This window comes from Delphinus delphis, chromosome 2 (assembly GCF_949987515.2).
Source record: "Delphinus delphis chromosome 2, mDelDel1.2, whole genome shotgun sequence".
NCBI lineage: Eukaryota > Metazoa > Chordata > Mammalia > Artiodactyla > Delphinidae > Delphinus > Delphinus delphis.
This window is the reverse complement of record NC_082684.1, coordinates 75,014,511-75,039,349: the sequence shown is the minus strand read 5'-3', so window position 1 is coordinate 75,039,349 and position 24,839 is coordinate 75,014,511. Positions and strand designations below refer to the sequence as shown.

The 24,839-nt window shown below is 40.7% G+C and overlaps 1 long non-coding RNA gene across 1 annotated transcript in view; it reads right to left on the bottom strand.

Annotated features, from left to right (window-relative positions):
* Positions 1-24,839, bottom strand: part of LOC132420435 (uncharacterized) — a 93,908-nt gene that overhangs the window by 5,519 nt on the left and 63,550 nt on the right. Inside the window, exon 3 of the long non-coding RNA XR_009518369.1 lies at positions 9,285-9,389. This is a non-coding gene — a long non-coding RNA (uncharacterized lncRNA). The remainder of the gene's footprint in view (positions 1-9,284; positions 9,390-24,839) is intronic.

Sequence of the window (24,839 nt, the reverse complement as noted above, 5' to 3'; positions counted from 1 at the left end):
TACTAGAAAAGCCTTTGCCTTTATCCTACTAAACATCACTCTTCACTAGGGTTGAGGAGGAAAGACAATCTCAGCTTGGCACCTGCGAGAATAATGAATTCCTAGACAGAATACTAAGGATTCATTGATGCCAACAGATGCACAGAGGCTTCCCCCAACCCAGGAAGACAAGACCACATTCTCCTGGTTGGTGACTCTTAATGGGGTAGGAGGAGCCCTCTGCAAACCTGACCTTGCTAATGATGCGCCTTCCTCCAGTGTGTTCTGAGGCCTGATGCAGAGTTTGTTATAGGCAACCTTTAGTTGATACATGTGAGAACAAATTATACAACCAGAAGAAACCTGGGACAAAGAGGACTCTGAAGGACGTGTGGTTGCAGACAATATTTTCATCTCCTCAGTGCAAAGTGTCTGACTTTGGAAAAGAAAGAGCACAAGGCTGACACCTGACAACTGATGTAGTGTCAAGGACAGAGTTTGGAGGAGGGCTTGTGACTTAAGACAAAAGATTTATGGACCTCTGATAAATTATAAGGTAACTAAAAAAATGGACATTATGTACTTCCCAAAATTTTCAAGGCAAGAGAAAAGTGTCCAAATAAAGCTGCTTAAACATGTATTACATCAGTGGTTTCCTACACGGGTCTGCAGACTAGAGCTGGTCCATGACAAAGGGTTTCTGGTCTACGACGAAATAATTTTTTTTCAATATTTTTAAATTCTGAAATTATGTCCTTTATAACCCTACCAAGATTTTTTTTTTTTTTTTTTTGGTTGCATTGGGTTTTTGTTGCTGTGCACGGGCTTTCTCTAGTTGTGGAGAGCAGGGGCTACTCTTCGTTGCAGTGCGCGGGCTTCTCATTGCAGTGGCTTCTCTTGTTGCGGAGCACAGGCTCTAGGTGCATGGGCTTCAGTAGTTGTGGCTCGTGGGCTCTAGATTGCAGGCTCAGTAGTTGTGGTGCACGGGCTTAGTTGCTCCGTGGCATGTGGGATCTTCCCAGACCAGGGCTCAAACCTATGTCCCCTGCATTGGCAAGCAGATTCTTAACCACTGCGCCACCAGGGAAGCCCTAACCCTACCAAGATTAAGCTATGTTCTTTAATGAAAAGATACTGACATTCTAAGATTGGGGTGGAAGGGAAGGTCATTTCTTGCTTGCCAAACACATCAATTTCAAGGGATTTTCCCCTATCATTAATTAATTTTAATAAAATCCTAAAGTCTGGGACATGCTGCATTAGAGAAGACCAGAATGGGAAAGGAACTTGTAAATTTTTTACATGCAGAAGGACAAAAAAATTTTTAAGACTGACAATATCTCGTAATGCCAATGGTGAGGAAGATGGACATTTTCGTACAATGTTTGTGGGTGAGGAAATTGTTACCATAAATTTTGTAGACAATTTGGTAGACTCTACCAAAATAATCTACTGAAATTTAAAATGACAAACGCTATAAGCCATGAGTACTAAGAGTAGGAATTTATGCCAATAACTTTTAGCACCATTGACAAAATACTAGAAATCTCAGTACCCATTGTTTATAAAAGTGACACCTAAAAATAAATTATATAGTTTTATAGGTATTGGCAAGGAATGATATTTTAAAATATCAAATTGCACACAATTCATATAACACCATCCCATTTTTGTACAATAAAAGTTAAGTGTGTGAATAAATATGCATATGTTCTATAAGCATAAATTACTTAATTAACAACGTTTGCTGCTGGAGAGTAGAACTGGCTGGTAAAACTCTCATGGTTTATTTTATACACTTCTGTACTGGCGGAAATTTTACAATTACTGTGTATTTTCATAGTTAAAAATTAAGGATTAGAAACAAAAAAATCTCTCCTGCCAAAGGTAATCCTCACTTTGATTTATGTTCATCTGTCCGTTGTGTGGGTGAGCTCCATCAGACAGGAGTCAGGTGTGCTCACTTTGATTTGTACCTGGTCCAGCACAGACATTTACCTGTAGCTGAAAAAGCTTGTAAAAGCAAACAGCATTGCAGGAATGGGCTCCCAGTGGGCTGTATAAGGGCAAATACAAGTAAAGTGAAATAAAATTCACTGTGAAATAAAATTCATATTTTATGGCAAGACAAAAAATTTAAACATAAAATTTCTTCTCTGCCCTTTGGCTTCCTCTCTTCCCCCACTGTGCACTGTGTGTCTGCATTATGCATCACCAGACCTTCCCCATTGGCAGGAATGCCTGCTTAACCATAAAGAGCAACATTCTCCCAGCATCAACACGACAACTCCTACAAAGATAGCATGACTTCTTGATCTTGTAAGGGGTCACATTACCCACCATGATGACGTTTAGATCTGGATCATGTAAACTGTCAATAATACATTATTTGATGTGCAGTCTTCTGTCTCAAAAAATTATATAACTGTGCCTTGACTTCTAATGGGGAGGACAGTTCTCACAGCTTTCTGAGATGCTCTTCCCAAGTTATAATCTTCAAATTTGGCTCCAATAAAATTTTCCATTTCTTTCTTAGATCGACTGATTAATTTTTCGTCAACAAGGCTTAAAAGGGAAGAGCTGTCTCTCCTCTCCCTTTTCTTACACATCTACTTTAGAAAACTTGTGAGTTCTACGTTTGTTCTTTGAAATGTATATAAATATTAAAGTATGTATAGGTATATAAATATTAAAGGTATCAATATATACATCTTTAGCCTTAAAAATTTAAATCAGACTCTGGCCAGCTTTGTGACCCAGCAAGTCTTTCTTAAGGAACTGGGAACCATGTCTTTGAAGTGGAATTGAAACTGTGCACCTCAGATTGGGACTGGAACCCACTCAGCCGGGACTCAAACCCGGCCAAAACCCACAGTCTTCCAACTGACATCACACACCCGGTTTCAGGACTTAATGAAGCTCAGGTTCTTGACGTCTCATCGCAGAAAGAATTCAGTGAGAGACAAAGTGATAGGTAAGAAGTGGATTTATTTAGACAGAAACACACTCCACAGACAGAGTGTGAGCCACCTCAGAAGGTGAGAAAGGCACCAGGTATGGGGTTGTCAGTTTTTATAGGGGTGGGTAATTTCATAGGCTAATGAGTGGGAGGAGTATTCCAGCTATTTTAGGAAGGGGCAGGGATTTCGAGGAATTGGGCCACCGCCCAATTTTTTTTTTTTTTTTAAGGAATTTTGCTTTTTTAAAAAATTTTATTTATGGCTGTGTTGGGTCTTCATTTCTGTGCAAAAGTCTTTCTCTAGTTGCGGCGAGCGGGGTCCACTCTTCATCGCGGTGCGCGGGCCTCTCACTGTCGCTGCCTCTCCTGTTGCGGAGCACAGGCTCCGGACGCGCAGGCTCAGTAGTTGTGGCTCACGGGGCTAGTTGCTCCGCGGCATGTGGGATATTCCCAGACCAGGGCTCGAACCCGTGTCCCCTGCACTGGCAGGCAGATTCTCGACCACTGCGCCACCAGGGAAGCCCACCACCCACTTTTTGATCCTTATGGTCGGTCTTGGAACTGTCATGATGACTGTGGGTGTGTCATTTAGCTTGCTGATGTGAGCTTGCTGATACTGAGGCTCAACGTCTAGTGGAAAAAGTTGACTTGTCCGCCATCTTGGATCCATTTGGTTCTACTCAGTTTATGTCATGTCCTCGGGTTATGTCATTCTTACAAAGGTTGTGCCCTTCCTTCCTTCCCTCCAGTTTCAATTCAATTTGGCACTGGTGTACAGAGAAGCTAAGTTTTCGGCATCATTCCTGTGTCTTCTAAGGGGATCTAGTTAATGTATAATGCAGATGCACAATGCACACTAAAGAGGAGGGAGGAGTGGGTCAAATGGCAGAGAAAATGGTGATGGTTAAAATTTTCTTGTCCTGCCTTAAAAATAATTTTGTTTTGTCACACTAATGTAGGTTCCTAGGAGAAAGAGGGTAGGGGACCCAAAATTAACAATACCTAGTTTTCTGCCCTCACTGGCATTTGCTGTCTCTTGGGGAAGACAGGCAGACAAGTGTACCAACCACACAAAGGATGAGGAGGCCTAGAAGAAGGAAGTGACTTCTGTGGGCTGAGAATGGAAGTACTTGGCTAAAGGTTCCCAGTGCGAACTTGGAAATTTGTAGGAATTTGTTTCTGCTTTTTTTTTTTTTAAATTTTATTTATTTTTTGCTGCATTGGGTCTTTGTTGCTGCACATGGCCTTTCTCTAGTTGCAGCAAGCGGGGGCTACTCTTTGTTGCGGTACGCAGGCTTCTCACTGCAGTGGCTTCTCTTGTTGCGGAGCACAAGCTCTAGGGGCGTGTGCTTCAGTAGCTGCAGCACGTGGGCTCAGTAGTTGTGGCTCGCAGGATCTAGAGCGCAGGCTCAGTAGCTGTGGCGCACAGCTGTGGGCTTAGTTGCTCTGCAGCATTTGGGACCTTTCTGGACCAGGGATCAAACTCATGTCCCCTGCATCGGCAGGCGGATTCTTAACCACTGTGCCACCAAGGAAGTCCTAACTTTTTAAATTTAAATATAACACATACACAGACAAGCATACAACTCACAAGCTCAATGAATTATCATAAAGTGAACACACCGGTGTAACCACCACCTAGGTCATGAGATAGCGCCCCAGAAGTCCCTCTCTAACTCCTTTCCTCCATCCCAAAGGTAACCTTTATCCTGATTTCTAACATCATGGGTTAGTTTTGCCTGTTTTTGAAATTCATATAAATGGATCCATATAGTATGTGTTGTTTTGTGTCTGGCATCTTTTGCTCAATCTTACATTTGGGAGGTTCAACTGTGCTGCGTGTGATTCATTTTCATTGCCATTTAATAGTTCATCCTTTCACATATGTTCACATACCCCTTTAGTCAACTAGCTTGAATGGATCTGTTTTTTTTAATTCAAAGTATCAATGACTAAGGAAATAATATCATTTTTCTAATCAGGAAGTTTTTTTTTAAGATCTGAAGCAGAACTCTTACTCTATAGAAATTTATTTAACATGAATAACATGTATAAATTTACGGATAAAGGCACAAACTTACTATAAAGATCAATGATCTCAGAACAGTACCTATATGAGGACAATCCTTCCAGAAAGTTTAAGGCTGCCACCTAATCCTGCTTTAACTTCAGCCACTCCCATGCCTGCCTTCCTCTTACCTGAACACGTTAATAGCTCTGGCGACTGGCTAATTATAATAAGTGACAAGGACAAATATTTTCCAGACCCAGCAAACAATTTTATGATGTGCTAGCAATCCCCATGAGGATGCTGCTCATAAGTTTTTTTTAAAAAGCGTTAGCTTCACTATATAATTGCTGTTTTGTATTAGCCACTACCTCCCTCCAATTGTAAATGATCATAGAATTTTGGAGATGAAAGAATCCCAGTGCTACAACCTTCTCATTCCACAGATAGAGATATTAAATCCAATACAGGTCAAATGAGTTACCCAAGGTAATAAAACTGTTGAAGGAATAAAATCCAGCTCTCCTAAAAGGGAACCCTCATACACCATTGGTGGGAATGTAAGTTGGTGCAGCTACTATGGAAAACAGTATGGAGGTTCCTCAGAAAACTAAAAATAGAGTTGCCATATGATCCAGCAATCCCACTCCTGGGTAGATATCCAGACAAAACTGTAATTCTAAAAGGTACATGCGGGACTTCCCTGGTGGTCCAGTGGCTAAGACTCCATGCTCCCAATGCAGGGGGCCTGGGTTCAATCCCTGGTCAGGGAACTAGATCCCACATGCCGCAACTAACAGTTCAAATGTTGCAACTAAATATCCCGCATGCCACAACTAAAGATCCCACAAAACACAATGAAGAGCCGCGTGCCGCAACTAAGACCCAGCACAGCCAAATAAATAAATAAATAAATACATGCACCCCTACGTTCATAGCAGCACTATTCACAATAGCCAAGACATGGAATCAACCTAAATGTCCATCAACAGATAAATGGGTAAAAAAGATATACAATGGAATACTACTCAGCCATAAAAAAGAACAAAATAATGCCATTTGTAGCAACATGATTGGACCTAATATTATGATACTAAGTGAAGTAAGTCAGAAAGAGAAAGACAAATACCATATGACATCACTTATATATAGAATCTAAAATATGACACAAATGAACTTATCTATGAAACAGAAACAGACTCACAGATGTAGAGAACAGATCTGTGGTTGCCAAGGGGGAGGTGGGGTGGGGGTCGGATGGATTGCGAGTTTGGGGTTAACAGGTGCAAACTAGTATATATAAAATGGAGGGACTTCCCTGGGGGTCCAGTGGTTAAGAATCTGCCTTCTAATACAGGGGACGTGGGTTCGAGCCCTGGTTGGGGAACTAAGATCCCACATGCTGCGGGGCAACTAAGCCTGCGCACCCCAACTACAGAGCCCACATGCTCTGGAGCCTGAGTGCCACAACTAGAGAGAAGCCCGCATGCCACAATGAAAAGCCGTCACGCCACAACAAAAGATCCCACATGCCCAACTAAGACCCGATACAGCCACAAAAAATAAATAGATAGATAAATAAATAGATACATACATTTTAAAAAATGGACAAACAACAAGGTCTTACTGTATAGCACAGGGAACTATATTCAACATCCTGCGATAAACCATAATGGAAAGGAATATAAAAAATAATGTCTATAACTGAATCACTTTGCTGTACAGCAGAAATTAACACAACATTGTAAATCAAATATACTTCAATTAAAAAAAAAAACAAACAGCTCTCCTGACTAGAGCAGTTTGTTGGAGAAGAAAATCAATGAAAGCTGGAGTTACAGGCAAAGGAGTCATGTGAGATTAAGACTGAGCATGCATAAATAACACAGTCTTGAGACAGAGGGCAATGAGCACTGGAATGTGAGTAGAAGGAGCCAGGCACTGGGTCAAGTTACCACTTATCAATTATATGACTCCCTGAAGGCAGAAATTAGATTTTATTCATCTTGGTGTTCTCTAAGCCTAGTACCACATAAGGGACGTGAGAGAGGCTCAGTGAGTGAGTGAGCAAGCAAGCAAGTGGATATGAAACCGTACACGCTGGAGAAGTTTATGTAGAGAAGGAAAAAAGGGTGGAGCTTCGGGGAAAGCCCTTGGTTAAATCACCATGGGGAACAAGAGGAATAGTCAGAAAGCAAACCAACAGAAACAGAACCGTGCAGGGTTAAGAAGCAGGGGAGGAGAAATCCAAGATGGCAAGAGCGTCAACAGTGCCAAATATATGGAGAGGTTATGAAGAACAAGAATGAAGAGAAAGTCATTAGTCATTTACAGAAATAAGGCAAAATGTCTGTTACTAAGCTAGACCAGCAGCATATCTTGGCTGGGCACGAGTTGGGGTTCCAGTACATCTGGGAAGAGCAGATAACATCCATCCTCCACCTGGCACCATTGACATGCTTCCTAAGGTCACACCCCAGAGCATCCACTTATGTTAATTAGTGCCTTGAATGCTGCAGCAGAGGTAAGAAGTGCTCCCTCATATCTATTTGCATATACCAATTTGCATATAAAGTGAGGACTCTCCCAGGGGTTCAAAGGGACTGAAACTCTAATCTTCTTGTAGATTTAAGGACATAAAAATAGATCTGACAGTGGCCCCAGCCTGAGGATAAGTTTCAGGAAAGGACTATGGAATCCCTAACAGGGAGCTTAACACAGGGAAGAAAGTGTATGAACTGGTGGGCTATGCTCAGCACCAAATCTTTGGTGCACTGTGTGTCTTCCATTCTGGCAGTTCTTTGGAAGAATCTGTGAGTTTTGGGGCTTCTGAATTGACAGACCTTTTTCATTAAAGCTTCTGATATTTTGGGGCTCAGTTCTCTTTACTATGGAGCCCCATCCCTTTCTGAACTTAACTGGCCTAGGAGTAGGTTCTATGAGCAACTTGACTGTGTTCAGCATGGCTCATAGCAGACCAGTGATGTAGGAGTTTCTGAAAGTGGTAGTGGTTACAGTGGCTCCTCTTGTTCCCTCGCTGGCAGTAGCAGAGGACTTTGAAGTGACCCAGACCAGGTGTTATGGTGATTCAGTCCTCAGCATTTATCAAGCACCCTCCTGAAACACAGTAGACCCCGAGATGCTCAGTAAATGCAGCTGAATGATGACTTCAAAGAAGCCTTTAGAATAAACTGATATCAAAACCATTGCAAAAACCAGGTAGCAGTGTGAGAATCCTCAAAATGTCACTTATCTCTTCTCCAGACCATCATTGACCGTACATGTCTCAGGTCACCACACTAGGTCAGGACCAGAGGGTCAGAAGAGTGAAGAGTTCACAGTTCAGCAGCCCTGGCTTTAAATGTCAAGAAGAATAGTGACAGGGATGTCACCATCAAAGCCCCTCATGGCACTGATGCCACTGGTGTTTGCACACCCTGGCCTGGCTTCTGCTAGGCAAGCGCAGGTTTGCTTTTGCCTTTTAGCTCTCAACATTTACTGACACTTCCTTCATCTTGGACACTTCAGGTAGGCACTGGACACACATCAGCGAACAAGCCCAGTCCTTGCCCTCCAGGGGTTTACGGTTTTGAGCAGAAGGTCCACAGATGAACTCCAGGGTATTCTGGGAAAACCCTTGAAATATATGTGAAATGGTGTGTCTATGTAGATTAGGGTGAGGATGGGAAGAGTCAAATTCTCATATGACTTTGTGACTCAAAAACGTTAAGAACCACTGATTGGAACCATCCATTTCCCTCATTTCTAGGTTCTTTGTAAGTAATCAACCACTTAGAGTACCTCCCGGTGTCTCTCACCTTTTACTGTGTCCATGACTTGCCTTCCTCGCCAGCTCATGGCAGACCCCTAGCGGTGGAGGAGGGGAGCACACCTCATGATTGCCATTATCTCAGTTCCCAGGGGCTCTGTCCCAGGAAGGATGAGTTTACCCAGGGAGTGGCCGGCCGCCCCTGCTCTTTTGGATGACTCTGGGCTCATCCAGTGAGCAGGCCCCTGCCTACTCCCTGACAGGCAGAATGACTAGGGAGGAATTTTTAACTCTTTCTGAGGTACTGCTTGCTTCCCAAGACTTCTCCATGCTAGACATCCACTGACTGAGATGGAAGAACACACTTTTCTTTTACAAAGGGTCAGTGAGATCTCAGGGAGTGGTTCTGACTGGGAGGAATAGGGTTGAGGGAGGGAATAGACTGGGCAGAGCATTTCTGGTTAGCAGTCCTATCTCTCATGCAAATTAACCAAATGTCATTCTGAAATGCTCATCACTTCTAAGTACATTTTTGTTAGTGTGACTCTCTTGAAACACAACACACCCACCTCCAGACACTCTCGGAGCTTCAGAAGGGAGGGACAGACTCCCCTGGTCTTCCCTTAGACGGCACCACCAATCTCCTCCTAGATGCTTTACCATTCTGCTGATTTCTGTAAGATAGAAAACATATTTAAAGAAAAAAATATGTGTGATGAAGTGTTCTAATGTGATTGAACCCCCCAATTTTTGAAAATGTAATGTCTAAAAGCCAGAATAAGTTATTTTAAACTTATCAGCAATTTTCAGATTCAATTTGGGGAACAGACTATGTTTGTTTGGGAAAACATTCCAATGGCTTTATGGCAGCAAAGCCAAAATAGTGTCTTCAATGGTTAAGACAGAGAGAGGTACACTGCTCTCTTTCATGACATTGAAATGGCTTGCATTATGGAGTGAGATCCATCTCTGCAGAAAAAGATGTGTCCTGAGAAGTGAGCCTGGGGCTAAAATGGGGTTTTCCCTTCTTGCTGGGTCTCAAAGATCAGGGTCCTGCACCCAGGGATGAAAGGAGCAGAGAGAGATATAGGCAAGGGTACTACATGGCAGAAGGTAGGTTTTGTGGCCATGTGGCAGCAGAATGAGGGATGAGGAAAGTGTAAAAGAAAAAAAAACCAAAAACCCTGTCTAGGTATATATGGCTGGTGGGCTCCAAGAATAATAATTTCCTGTATCTCGTTTTATGGGGTTTTCCTCCCTCTTTCCTATACTAGAAGTCCTTCCTATTATCCCAAAGCTTCAGTACGTGCTGGTCTGTGATGTGCTTGGACAGATAATACAGGGGTCTTCGTCTGTACTTGGGGTGAGGAGGTATGGGGAAAGCAGTAGCAGTTGGAGAAGCTGGTCACAAGATGGCCAGAGGTCCCGCAGAACTCCAGAACCAGCAGGGCTAGGCAGAAAATGTAAGCATCCTCTGGGAATTACATGGGTGGGGAACCAGTCTACAGCTGAACTTTCAGTGGTGGATCAGGATCCGAGCTTGGACTTTTGTGATTTTAAACACTGAAGGGAAGGATGACCTTTGGAGACTAGAGAAGCCAAAGACTTCAGAGTTAGTTAGTTGGTTAGTTAGTTAGTTAGTACTTGAGTTGCCCCCAAATCATTTATGGCCAAATGTCATGAAAGCATGAACAGTAAGACTTAAAGGCGTTTAGAGGAAGGAAAGGTTGCTCTTCCCCATGATGGCTGGGAAGGCTTCACAAAAGAAGAATCTGAACCTGATCTAGAAGAGGAGGTAGCAGTTGGAAAGGGGGAGCAGCAGAAGAGCACTCCTGTTAGGAGAAATGGCAGGAGAAAAAGCAGGAAGACCAAGGGTAACTGTGCTTTAAACAAGGAATGGTCCTGTCTGGCTGGAAGCAAGCCTATATTCTTGAGTATTCATCCTCCATACTTCAAATTACTTTAGGTCCCATTCCTGAGGTCCAAGGATGAGAACATATTACGCTCACCTCAGTGGAGTAATCAAAGGTGCTGAAGACATCTCGAGTCAACTGGTATCATTCTCAGAGAGAGACCAATCATCCCAAGAGGATGAGAATTGTTCTAAATGATTCACCCTTGGTTTTCTCATGCCTCACATCCCCTTCTCAAAAGGTACTCCTGCATCTCACACCCAAAACCCCTGAAAAATGCTGCAAGAAATGCACAGCTCCTCTTCTGCCCAGATCCCACAGCTACTCTCCTCTGTGCAAAGACTCCTCTGGGAAAGAGGTGTTTTGCTTTCTTGTTTTCATTTAAAAATGCTTATTCAGCACCTCTTCTGTGCCAAGCCTGTTCTAAGTATAGAGTACACAGCAATGAACACACCAGTCTCTGCCCTCATAGAGTTTTCCTTCTAGTAGGGAAGACAGACAAATATAAATATGTAAATAAAATGTCAGGTAGTGTTACGAATAAAAGTAAATAAGCATAGTAAGGGGACAGGGAAGGACAAGAAGGGACTCATGATGGACAGGAAAAGCCCATCTAAAGAGGTGACATTGAGCAGAGAGAGGCTGTAGGTGTGGAGGCCCATGCCTTGAGATGGGCCCAGGTTTTGAGAAGGTCACTCTGGGTGGGCAAGCTCAGTGGACACAGTGGATGAAGAGGTGGAGGGGCAGACACAGACTCCTAGGAAAGGGACACAGGAGGAATCATCCTGTAGCTCCTGGACGTGGACCACTCCCACCCATCACAGCCACACAATGCCCATGGTCATAACCCCACTGATCCAGCCCTTGGAAGGGCCTTGCCTGCCATTCTTCCCTCACTCCCTCAACCAGACTCACTAAACTTTCCCAAAGTTGCTGTGCTCTGCAACTGGGGGATAAAAGGGCAAACTTCCAGCTTCAAAGTTAGAGCAATCAACAGCCAAGGGATTTGAGGTGGCTGGGGCCTTATTATCACAATGTTGTAATGCGTCTCCAGAGAAGCTCCACAACTTCACTCCAGAGAGGGGAAAGTTTCCCTCAGTGAATCCATACTTGGGTCTCCAAGTTTCAAAATTCCACAGAAACCGGGAAACCATCCAAACACATCTATGTACTAGATGCACATGGAGTCACAAAGTCTCCCAAAAATGACTTACACCCAGGCCTTGGTAGGGATGTTACTCCTGAATGTAGATGAAGGTGAATACAGCAGGACCCCTGGGGCTGCCCGTAGTGGAGCTAAATGAATCTCATCACCCACAGTTACACCTATAGCTCAAAAGGAAAGGACAGGAGGACAGATCCCAAGGCCATCGCCACAGGGTGGTTCTCTTGCTCCCTCACCCACAGAACCCAATAGCAAGGGTCAGAGTCCTCTCAGCTGAGAATGTAATGGCTTTGATGAAGCTAGAAAGGCAAGAAGCGCCTGAGAGCCTGGAAACCCCCTCCAGCTGGGTAACCAGGAAAATCCCAGAGTAGCTGCTTCTCAGCCCTGAGGTAACTTGGGGTCTGTTTAAGGTAGCTGAGTGGTTGGAAAATGAAGAGCGTGGGGTTTGTCAAAGAGGATGCAACACAACCAGGCTACATAACAATAGTGAACATTTACTGAACATTTATTACGTGTGTTTCAAACATGTTATCCCGAATCCTCCAAGCAGACCCTATGAGCTAGGTGCTGCAATCCTGAAACCCACTCCACCGAGGAGGGGACTGAGGCACAGAGACCAACAGGCACTTGCTTCCAAAGTTACATAGCTAGTTAATGGAAGAGTCAGGATTTAAAACCAGGTCAGAATCCAGAACCCGTCCCCCTAGATGTTACAATACATGGCACTCTGGAAACGATCCTGTAGCCCAAATAGTCTCAGTATGGCTCTGGATATAGTGGGCACCAACTATCTTTTGGGTGAATGACATTTTGCTTTTCTTTTTGGCTGTGCCTCACAGCACGCGGGATCTTAGTTCCCCGACCAAGGGTCGAAACCGTGACCCCTGCAGTGGAAGCACGGAGTCTTCACCACTGGACCACCAGGGAAGTCCTGTGAATGACTTTTTACTGTCAGGGAAATTTGCCTGACCAATGTCATAAGGATTGTTTCTCTTGGAAAATCCCATACTTTTGTTAAGTGCCTGGTTGGTATGAACTCTTCATTCCCAGAAGAGTAAAGAGCTGGGCTCTGTGAACTCCAGGGCCCCTCCCTGGCTTGTACTCAGAGTTCTGACGGAACTGCTCTGGGTGAGATACAAAGCAGAGGCTAATCCACAGAGGGAATCTGTGGAGCTCAGCAGGGCTACTGTAGGCAGAACCTGATCTACACCCTTGCTGTTTTCAGGGCACTGGACACCGTCTTGGCTAACCCTATACAGTTATGTGAGTTGCAGTTGCCCCTGGGTCTGTTTGAGAAACGATTCAACTGTCTTCTCTCTCCAACCAAAGGGATAGCCACCTCACCTCCACCATGTGACACAGAGAGTATCTATGGAGCTCTTAAAGACAAGCAGGGGGAAGCAGCTGCATGGTCTCCTACAGAAGGCCATTCCCTCTACTACCCAATCTAAATATTTCCTGTCACACACCAGAGCATTTCCACTCTCCATGAGGAAAAACAACAGAGGGTAACAACTGTCTGCTTATAATTCAAACAGCCACTGTGTCCCTTCCAATGGCCAGCTCCCTCTCTTCTTTGATCATTTCTGAAGCATTCTTAGATGTCTATTATAATTATATAAATAGATCTGATTTTTTCCAGCTTCTTATTATGAAAATGTTCAAATACACAGGAAAGCATAAAAAAAATAGTACAATGAGCACCCCAAACCCACCATCTGATGCAAATTTTTAACTCTTAGTGAGCATCTATGCTTCTATGGATAGATGACATTTCTAAAGACAGGAAAAAGTTTCAAATATTCACAAGAAACCTAATTAATGACTATAGTCAAGGTGAAATATTAAAATAATTCATTCATAAAATAATAACATTGAAATCAGAAATATATAAGTTTGATATTCACTAATTTGATCTTGGTTAAAAATTATAACAGAAGACAAAAGCTATAAGCCTTAGTTAACAATGTAACAAACTGCCTTGAAGGAAAGGGAGAACACTGATAAAGAGGCTTTAAGAAAAAAGAATAGAAACCATATGATCATCTCAATAGATGCAGAAAAAGCTTTTGACAAAATTCAACACCCATTTATGATAAAAACTCTCCAGAAAGTAGGCATGGACGGAACCTATCTCAACATAATAAGCCATATATGACAAACCCACAGCAAACATCATTCTCAATGGTGAAAAACTGAAGGCATTTCCTCTAAGATCAGGAACAGGACAAGGATATCCACTCTTGCCACTATTATTCCACATAGTATTGGCAGTCCTAGCCAAAGCAATCAGAGAAGAAAAAGAAATAAAAGGAATACAAATTGGAAAAGAAGAAGTAAAACAGTCATTGTTTGCCAGTGACATGATTCTATACATAGAAAATCCTAAAGATGTCACCAGAAAACTGCTAGAACTAATCAATGAATTTGGTAAGGTTGCAGGATACAAAACGAATGCACAGAAATCTCTTGCATTCCTATACACTAACAATGAAAGATCAGAAAGAGAAATTAAAGAAACAATCCCATTTACCATCACAACAAAAAGAATAAAATACCTAGGAATAAATCTACCTAAGAAGGCAAAAGACCTGTACTCAGAAAACTATAAAACACTGATGAAAGAAATCAGAGGTAACATGAACAGATGGAGAGATAAACCATGCTCCTGGATTGGAAGAATCAATATTGTGAAAATGACTATACTACCCAAAGCAATCTACAGGTTCAATGTAATCCCTATCAAATTACCAATGGCATTTTTCACAGAACTAGAACAAGAAATTTTACAATTTGTATGGAAACACAAAAGACTCCGAATAGCCAAAGCAATCTTAAGAAAGAAAAACAGCTGGAGGAATCAGGCTCCCTGACTTCAGACTATACTACAAAGCTACAGTAATCAAGACAGTATGGTACTGGCACAAAAAGAGAAATATAGATCAATGGAACAGGATAGAAAGCCCAGAGATAAACCCACGCACATATGGTCACCTTATCTTTGACAAAGGAGGCAAGAATATACAATGGAGAAAAGACAGCCTCTTCAATAAGTGGTGCTGGGAAAAATGGACAGCTACATGTAAAAGAATGAAATTAGAACACACCCTAACACCATACACAAAAATAAACTCAAAATGGATTAAAGACCTAAATGTAAGGCTAGACACTATAAAACTCTTAGAGGAAAACACAGGCAGAACACTCTATGACATAAGTCACAGAAAGGTCCTTTTTGACCCACCTCCTAGAGTAAGGGAAATAAAAACAAAAATAAACAAATGGGGCCTAATGAAACTTCAAAGCTTTTGCACAGCAAAGGAAACCATAAACAAGACAAAAAGACAACCCTCAGAATGGGAGAAAATATTTGCAAATGAAGAAATTGACAAAGGATTAATCTCCAAAATATACAAGCAGCTCATGCAGCTCAATATCAAAAAAACAAACAACCCAATCCAAAAATGGGAAGAAGACCTAGATAGACATTTCTCCAAAGAAGACATACAGATGGCCAAGAAATACATGAAAAGATGCTCAACATCACTAATCATTAGAGAAATACAAATCAAAACCACAATGAGGCATCACCTCACACCGGTCAGAATGGCCATCATCAAAAAATCTACAAACAACAAATGCTGGAGAGGATGTGGAGAAAAGGGAACCCTCCTGCACTGTTGGTGGGAATGTAAATTGATACAGCCACTGTGGAGAACAGTATGGAGGTTCCTTAAAAAACTAAAAATAGAACGACCAGACCCAGCAATCCCACTACTGGGCATATACCTTGAGAAAACCATAATTCAAAAAGATACATGTACCACAGTATTCACTGCAGCGCCATTTACAATAGCCAGGACATGGAGGCAACCTAAATGTCCATCAATAGATGAATGGATAGAGAAGATGTGGCACATATATACAATGGAATATTACTCAGCCATAAAAAGGAACGAAACTGAGTTATTTGCAGTGAGGTGTATGGACCTAGAATCTGTCATACAGAGTGAAGTAAGTCAGAAAGAGAAAAACAAAAACCGTATGTAACTCATATATATGGAATTTTAAAAAGCAGTACTGATGAACCTAGTGTCAGCACAGGAATAAAGACGCAGACATAGAGAAAGGACTTGAGGGCACAGAGGGGGAGGGGAAGCTGGGATGAAGTTAGAGAGTAGAATTAATGTATATACACCACCAAATGTAAAATGGATGGCTAATGGGAAGCTGCTGCATAGCACAGTGAGATCAGCTCGGTGCTTTGTGATGACGTAGAGGGATGGGATAGGGAGGGTGGGAGGGAGGTTCAAGAGGGAGGGGATATGGGGATATATGTATACATATAGCTGATTCACTTTGTTATACATCAGAAACTAATACAATATTGTAAAGCATTTGTACTCCAATAAAGATGTGAAAAAAAAAGAAAATAGAGAGTCATAAACCAACCACTGAGTCTTGTTAGATAGATAAGAAGACAGTAAAAATATTTACATATCAGTTACTCGAAAATTTAGTGAAATCTACATTTTTTTTTTCCTGGATCTTGTGCTTACAGAATTGAGCATTTGTCTGACAATCAGTCAACTAAAAAGACCAAGGAGCATTCCCACATTATTGAAAGAGTTTTTAAAAAATACTTCCATGGGGACTTCCCTGGTGGCACAGTGGTTAAGAATCCACCTGCCAATGCAGGGGACATGGGTTCAAGCCCTGGTCCGGGGAGATCCCACATGCCGCGAAGCAACTAAGCCCATGTGCCACAACTACCGAGCCTACGTTCTAAAGCCCGAGAGCCACAACTACTGAGCCCACATGCCACAGCTACTGAAGCCCTCGTGCCTAGAGCCCGTGATCCGCAACAAGAGAAGCCACCGCAATGAGAAGCCCGTGCACCACAACAAAAGGTAGCCCCCGCTCGCTGCAACTAGAGAAAGTCCGCGCATAGCAACAAACACCCAACACAGCCAAAAATTAATTAATTAATTTTTAAAAAATACTTCCACAGATAGTTGTCTTGTAACATTGAAATTAAAAATATTTGTTATAGGAAACCATATGTGTTTAAAATGTTTATTTTCAGAAGACTGTGTTAATGTAAAGTTGTAAACTATTTTCATGAGAGGCTGATTTATTTACCACTATTATTATTATTACCTCACATATGGAATTATATAGCTAAATAAATGCTCAGGAAAAAACTCATAGCCTAAAATGCTTATAAACAAGAAAGAATAAAAATTAATGACTTGAGTATGCAAAACAATAAATTAGGAAGAAAAATTAAGAGGAAGGAATTAATATAGAGAAAAGCACAAAGTAATAAATTTTTATAACTAAAAACAGCAAATACAAGAACTGAGTTTTGAAAATCAACTGAACAGATTAACTATTAGTGAGCCTAACTTTTTTTAAAAGGAGAAAGCACAAACACACCAAATAGGAAAGGAAGAAATAACCAGATACAGCAGAAATATACATATATGTATATATAAAGACATAATATATATATATGGTTTTGCTCACATATATATATATGCTCACATATATATATATACATAAAACCAATATATATATGGTTTTGCTCACATATAGCCAAATACATTGGAAAACTTGTATGAAATGGATCAAAACTGACCCCAGAAAAGATGGGAAATCTAAATGTACAGAAGTAGAATAGAATAAAGTCGTCAGAGTTGCCCTCTACGTACTCCCTGCCAAAAATCGCCATATGCAGATAATTTCACAGAACTAAGCACAGAAAATAAGGACATTTTTCTAATTATTATCATAAAGCAAGCATTATAGCAATAGGAAAACAGCAAAACTAGTACAAAAAAAGGAAAACTACTCACTTATGAGTATCAGTGCAAAAATCACAAAATAGGCACAATAAGAATCCAGTAAAGCATTAAAAAAAATAAGATACCATAACCAAGTGGGATTTTTCAAGGAATGCAAGACAATTCGATATTAGGAAATCTATAAATATAGTTCATCATACAAATAGAAAAAAAGAGAAACATCTTTTAATCACTTCCATGGATGTTGAAAAATTTTTTTTATAAAAACCAACTTACATTCTTAATTTTTTTTAGCTTAGAAAGTTCTTAATAAAATGGGAAAAGATGAATACCTTCATAACATTACATATCTGTAATCTCCAAAGTCAGAATTATTTTCAGCTGGGAAAGACTAGAAGCTTTCCATTAAAGTTAGAAAAACCGCAAAATGTTCACTATTGCCTACAATATATGGTGCAAATATTCAAGAGAAATCAGGATGAAATTAGCAAAGAGGAGATGACAACTGTACAATTTTTAACTGGAAACTTCCAGAAAATTATCTCAGGCAATAAATAAATTGAGTAAGATGGCTCAGTACAAAGATAATATACAAAAATCAAAAAATATATATACACAAAAATCAATAGCTTTATTATTAGTGAGAAATAGGTTGCAGATAACAGAAATCATTCAAATTGGTATAAACAGAAAGTGATTTTTTTGTGTGTGGTTTACAAAGTCACTGGAAGGAATGGAAGAATAGGATCTAAGCAGGACTTCCAGGAATGCTTAGCCAGACTATCTCTGCTGTGATGGGGTGCACTGCCAATTCTACTGCAGGAAGCTGCTGGAGCAGGAAAAGTGACACTGTCTGCCGGGAACCATATTGGAACACGGTTATCTCATGCCCTGCCACTCTCCCCACATAACACAGCTCCAGATTCTGTATTCTGCATGTACAAAATCTAGATTTCATCCAGAATACTAGTTATGCTGCAGTCTTGAAAATGTAGTTTTCAGCTATAGAGAGTCAGCTCTAATGAAAAGCCGTAAAAATAATCTCCTTGGACTTAAAACACTTTTAAATCCAGATGCTGTACTATAAAATGCCTTGTCCTGTGCTGATAAACTTAATTTCAAAAGCTTTCAAATTAAACACAGCTGGTTAATCAACCAGGGTGGAAGAGTCAAATAAGAATAAATTTAACTGTGTTCTCAAACAAAAGTGACAAATTTCTCTGTTGGTTTCCTGCTATTCAATATAAAAATACATAAGTAAAGGTGATTCACTGTTAAATTATTTCATTACTCATTTTAAATGAATACCTTAAAGTATGTCAAGAATCATGAACTGGATTTAGTTAAATAGGTGAAGTCATGAGGCACAGCTAAGTGAAGGAGATAATAATAGTTTATTAATGATATTTGTGAATCACTTCCAGTAAATCTCATCTGCCAATGAACTCCTGCTTGGTATTCGGATGTGGTTCTTCATAAGCCATAAAAAGCCCAAACAACTTTTAATTATTGAGCTAGGTACCATAATTCATTGACTCCCTTCTGCAAAAGTTAAAAACAATCTAGACAGCATAACCAAATAGTTGATGAATATTCTCCTTATGGAAGTATCCCAGCTACTAAAGAAAGTACGAAAGAATTAGAATACAACAGTATGAAATATTCTTGACAAGAAAATCAAACTTGAATCTGATCAAGACTCTACATCAAACAACCAGTCTTCAGGGAATACAGAGGGGCAGAGGAATGGGCTGCACAGCACCACAAGGATGCAAAGAGTAAGCAGAGACTGTGGGCATGTTATAGGACAAATGACCGGTTCACTCAACTAAACTGTAAGGGGAAAAGAGAGAGAGAGCCAGGATGTGGATCTAGATTTCAGAAATCTTAGGGGAACATCAGCAAGTTGCAAAGTATGGTCTGTTATGTTATGTTAAAATTTTTTTCAAGATGACCACAGAAATATGGACAGGAAATATGAAAGGCTATTTAATGTACTAAGCTCACTATGCTGTATTAGATTATATGTACTGTTAGTATTGTATATATTAATATATAATATTAGTAGTATAAATATTAAGAAATTATTAAACTTATGTTAAGAGAAATATGTCAAGAGAGAAAAAGATAAAGTAAATGTGGTACATTGTTAACATATGGGGAATCTGGGTGAAGGATATATGGGAATTCCTTACAACTTGACTATAAATCAAAAGTTATGTTAAAATAAAAAGCTAAAAGAAAATAAAATTGTGTTTCATTTCCACCAGTCTCAAATGAAATCAAAATAACCAAGACAGAGGAAACTGTCTCTCTAGAGCCACAAAGTCCTTGTTTACACAGAGGAAGTTTACATCCTCCAGGTGGATAGCCAGCTGTGTCATCACTACCTATTAAAAGTATCCTGGCACAGGGGGACTGACCTGAAGCAGGAATGGAGCCCGGGTCCCCACAGGGCCGGAACTCCGCAGTCGGTGAGCTGTCCTGGAGCCAAAGAGGAGGGCAGCCAGATGTCTGACCCCACCCCTGCCCCCCACTCCGCCCATGGCCTCAGCAGCGCCACCCTCAGGGCTGCACGCCAGGTCATCCATGGCATTCAAGAGATGGTGGCTCCATCTCTTGAATGAGCTTCAGTTTCTGGACAACACTGGGCCTCACCCATGCAGACAGGAGCCCACTGTCTTCAGGACTGGCTGGGAGGCACCACCAGAAGTAAAAGGTGAAGAGAAAGTGGGGAGAAGCTTCTTGTATGTGGCTGACTGCTGAGGGGGGTCCATTTTCAGAGGAGCCAGCAGAGGAAGGGCTCCATGTGGAATATTGTGGATTTCAGGAAGTGTTGTGTGCGGTGTAGACAGTTCCCATTGTCTTTCTTTGGTGTGTGGGATCTAGTTTCCTTGGCATCATTTATTAAGGGGACTTTCCCCAGTGTATGTCCTTGGCAGCTTTGTCATAAATTAACTGACCACATACGTGTGGGTTTATTTCTGGGTTCTCTGTTATATTGCTCTGGTGCATGTGCCTGTTTTTGTGCCAGTTCCACACTGTTTTGGTTCCTGTAGCTTCATAGTATAGTTTGGAGTCATGGAGTGAGTTGACTCCAGCTGTGCTGTCCTTTCTAAGGATCGCTTTGGCTATTTGGGGTCCTTTTTGGTTCCACACACATGATAGGATTGTTAGTTTGGTTTCTGTGAGAAATGCTATTTTAATTGTGTTAGAGATTGAACTGGATGTGTACAGTACTTTGGCTGAATGAACGTTTTAACAGTATTCTTCCAATGCCAGATAACAGCATTTTTTTCTGTCTGTTTCTTCTTCAGTTTATTAGTGTCTTACAGTTTTCATTGTGCAGGTCTTTCACATCATTGGTCAAATTTATACCTAGGTATTTTGCTCTCTTTGATGCAATTGTAAATGGGATTGTTTTCTTAATTTTTCTTTCTGATACTTTTTTATTAGCATATAGAAACTCAACTGATTTTTTTTTTTTTTTTGCGGTACGCGGGCCTCTCACTGTTGTGGCCTCTCCCGTTGCGGAGCACAGGCTCCGGATGCGCAGGCTCAGCGGCCATGGCTCACGGGCCCAGCCGCTCCGCGGCATGTGGGATCCTCCCGGACCGGGGCACGAACCCGTGTGCCCTGCATCGGCAGGCGGACTCTCAACCACTGTGCCACCAGGGAAGCCCACTATTTGAATTTTTTAATGTGTACTACTTCTATAATTTTTTAAACAAATTTTTAAAATATCTGTACGAGGATATACTTTATAATGTTTGTAACTGTGGGAATGGGAAACAATCTAAATGCAGAGAGACAAATAGGAAACTGATTAAAATAATTTAAATTGATTTTATGTATTTACTGACATGGAAAGATCCCCACACTCTATCAAGTTTTTTTATTTAAAAAAAAAAAATCCAAATGCTAAATAACATGTACATCACGATCCATTATTTTAAAATCTGTGGTGTATATAAATGTGTATATGCACAAATGCTTATTCTAAAATGTGAATAATTATTGCAGCCAGGTGGTAAGAATGCAGGTGATTTTTATTTTTCTCTTTTTGCTTGGATTTTCTAAAATTTCCTATGAGGAACATAAATTATCTTATAGCAAAAAGAAAACAAAAATGTTATTTTAATACATTTTTCCTTAACTCATTCCACGTTTCTCCTAATTGAAACAAGGTCACAAGATTCTATTTGTAATTCCTGGCACAACTGAATATTTATCTGAGTCAAAATCTGTTTGACATCACCCTCACATCAAAGTGTTCAGGTACAAAGATGTCCTTCAACCCACAGTGATAAGAACACAGTTTCATATTTAAAGCAGATAAAAAGAACATCATTTGCCCAGTACCTAGTGCAGCTGTGACATCAATTTCACAGCCAAGGAAAGGGGAATGTAAATCATCACAGATGACAACAAAGCACAAGCTGAGTTTGTCAGAGGTAGTTCATTGTCTCGGATGTTCATTTCAAATCGCTCTGGGAAGGGAAAGTTACTGCTGCTAAATTTCAAAACATCTGAAACCCTGTGACTTTTCCAGTCATAAAGAACAGTCCTGCAAACCTTGATGAGAAAGTTTACGTTGACTTCATTACAACAGATTTAACAGTGAGAAAACAAAGCCAAAAGCAATAGGTGCTAATGCTCTAGTGCAAGTTCGGATCCAAAGCATTTTCATCACCTCGAAGCAAGTAAGAGGGTCACAAATCACCACTCCCTCTGCAATTTGGGACATTTTACTTCCAAGTAAAGGCTGTCCTGTACTTCAGAATTTTTAAAGTGACAAGAAGACACTTCAAAGGTAACAACAATACACTTCCATTCAATTTCACTTGTATTTTTTGGCCTTTGTCTAATCTTAATCAGATTTCTCTGAGAACCAGAATTCAGAAAATCAAAATAGTGTTTACCACAAACTGAAAAACTGTCCAAAGGGCAGTGCTGAAGTAATAATGATGGCAACAATTATTGAGGTTTTCCAATGCACCAGGCACTATATTAAGTACTGATTAAGTACTTAAGTGTTGTTAAGTGCTTAATCAGTACTTAAGCACTTAATTAAGCAATTAAATCAGTATTTAAATGCTGATTAAGTCCTGTATTAAGACCATTTCTCATGTTGATACTCACAAAACCTCATGAAATAGGCAATAATATTATCTACATGTGGCAGATTGTATTTTCTAAATATGGCCACAACTATATCTCCCATCCCAAATGCTTTTCCACAATGTGACTTTGCCAAAGTTCCTATCAACAGGTTGGGGCCTATATACCCTCACTTTGAACCAGGGCAGGCTTTACCCAAATGAGTATGGTAGAATGATGTCATATAACTTCCAAGGCCAGGTCAGAAAAGGCCTTGCAACTTCTACCAGGCTCTTGGGATGTTTGTTCTGGGGAAAACCAGCCACAACTTAAGAACTCCTAGTATAGTTAGGCCATCATGCTGTGAGGCCATGTGTAGATATTTCTAATCAATAGTGCCAGTTGAACTCCCAGCCAACAACCAGTCTTCACTGCCAACCATGTGAGTGGACCATCCTGGACATCCAGCCCAGTCAAGCCTTCAGATGATTGCAGTCCCAGTCTCATGAGAGACCCTACAGGTAAGATTTCCCAGCCAAGCCCTTCCTGAAGTCCCGACTCACATTTTACACCACCAAGTTCAGGGTGCTTTGCTACACTGCAACTGTAACCAGAACACACCATTTTGCAAATGAGGAAATTGAGGCTTAAAGAGTGATTTGACTCCAGGTCTTAACTATCATTTTATCCAGCTGCCAGATGTTGGCATAATAAAGTTTGTACCATGCAGAAGATATCTCTCTCAAGTCACATGTTTATTTCAACACATCCATCAGCAGAACACACTGTGGGAGGAAAACTGTGACTTTGCTGAAGTGAAAGCAGTCTATTTCACTGCATTTTGTGATTAAGCGGTTTTCTCTGTTTCCATCTATTGATCTGTTAACTAAAATGTTGAAAACCTCTTACAAATTACTTTTGCTATTATAGCAGAGTGCTCCAACCTACAGTAGGCAACTGTCCTAATAAGAGATATCCCAAGATATGACTCTCTGTCTCTCCCTAAAATCACTTCTAGCAGGCTGTGTTGACATTTCAGAGGTCAATTCTTGCAGAATTTTCTCAAAGCATGAGCTATACGAACTCATGTCAAAGATTTTATTTAACAACTCATTAATTTATGAGGGAAACCGGTAAGATGTTACAACTAGCTTAAAGAAGCATTCAAAGAGCAATGACATTTATAGAGATACGAAATTCTGAAATGAATTTGCAAATACATGCACACTGGGTCTATCTACAGAAAATTGTCAGTCGCATTCTAATAAACACAATCCATGTGTTTTTCTACAGACAAGAATAATTTACACTATGATTAGTTTTCTACAATTTACGAAGTGCTAAAACATCTTAAAAACACTGGAAGGCAGAGATGACCTGAATGAGTGAGTTTGGACACTCACTAATTTTGTAATCTTTTTTTTCCCATTTCAAAGTCCTTCATGATATTCACATTTTTATTGAGAAAGGATTAATAATCTAAATTATATTTATATTGCAAAATTTACTTATAGCAATTTAAGATATGTACTTCTACTCCTTTGTAAATTTTATATTAATATTGAATTAATTGATTTATAACACTATATGATGCCAGGTAAAGCAAATACTAATCTTAGTTCACAAACTCGTGCATACCAAATTTAATTTCCTTGCTATTCTTAAAACTCAGTTTAATTTCCCTAGATGGCCCATTAACCTGATGGTAGAAATTAAATATCAGTCAGTTCTGGATTCTCCCACAAGCACACTTTTCTCCAGTGTTGTGTCTAAGTTAAGAGGAAGCTGGGAGGAGACAAGGAGGCCTTTGCCCACGGTCCTCTGGACCCTCCCATCTTGCCCTAGGTCATCAGTCCATAGGTAGCAGGTACATTGCTCCTCATTCGCATCAAGGAGGCCCTTGCAGGCTGGGTGGCTCTCCCTGCTATCTCTATGCCCCTTTCAGACACTCTAGCCTTTATTACTGCACCTCTCTGAGCTGTGGGAAACTCTCTGATGGTCTCAAATGTCCCACCTGCCTAGGAATTTTATGCAGCCACTTTTCCCCTAAGGTACGGCCATTGCCCTGGACCTTCCCAGAAAGCAAATTACAAGTGCTCTCTGTTCTCAGACCCACAACTCTATGTGGGGTTCTGTCAT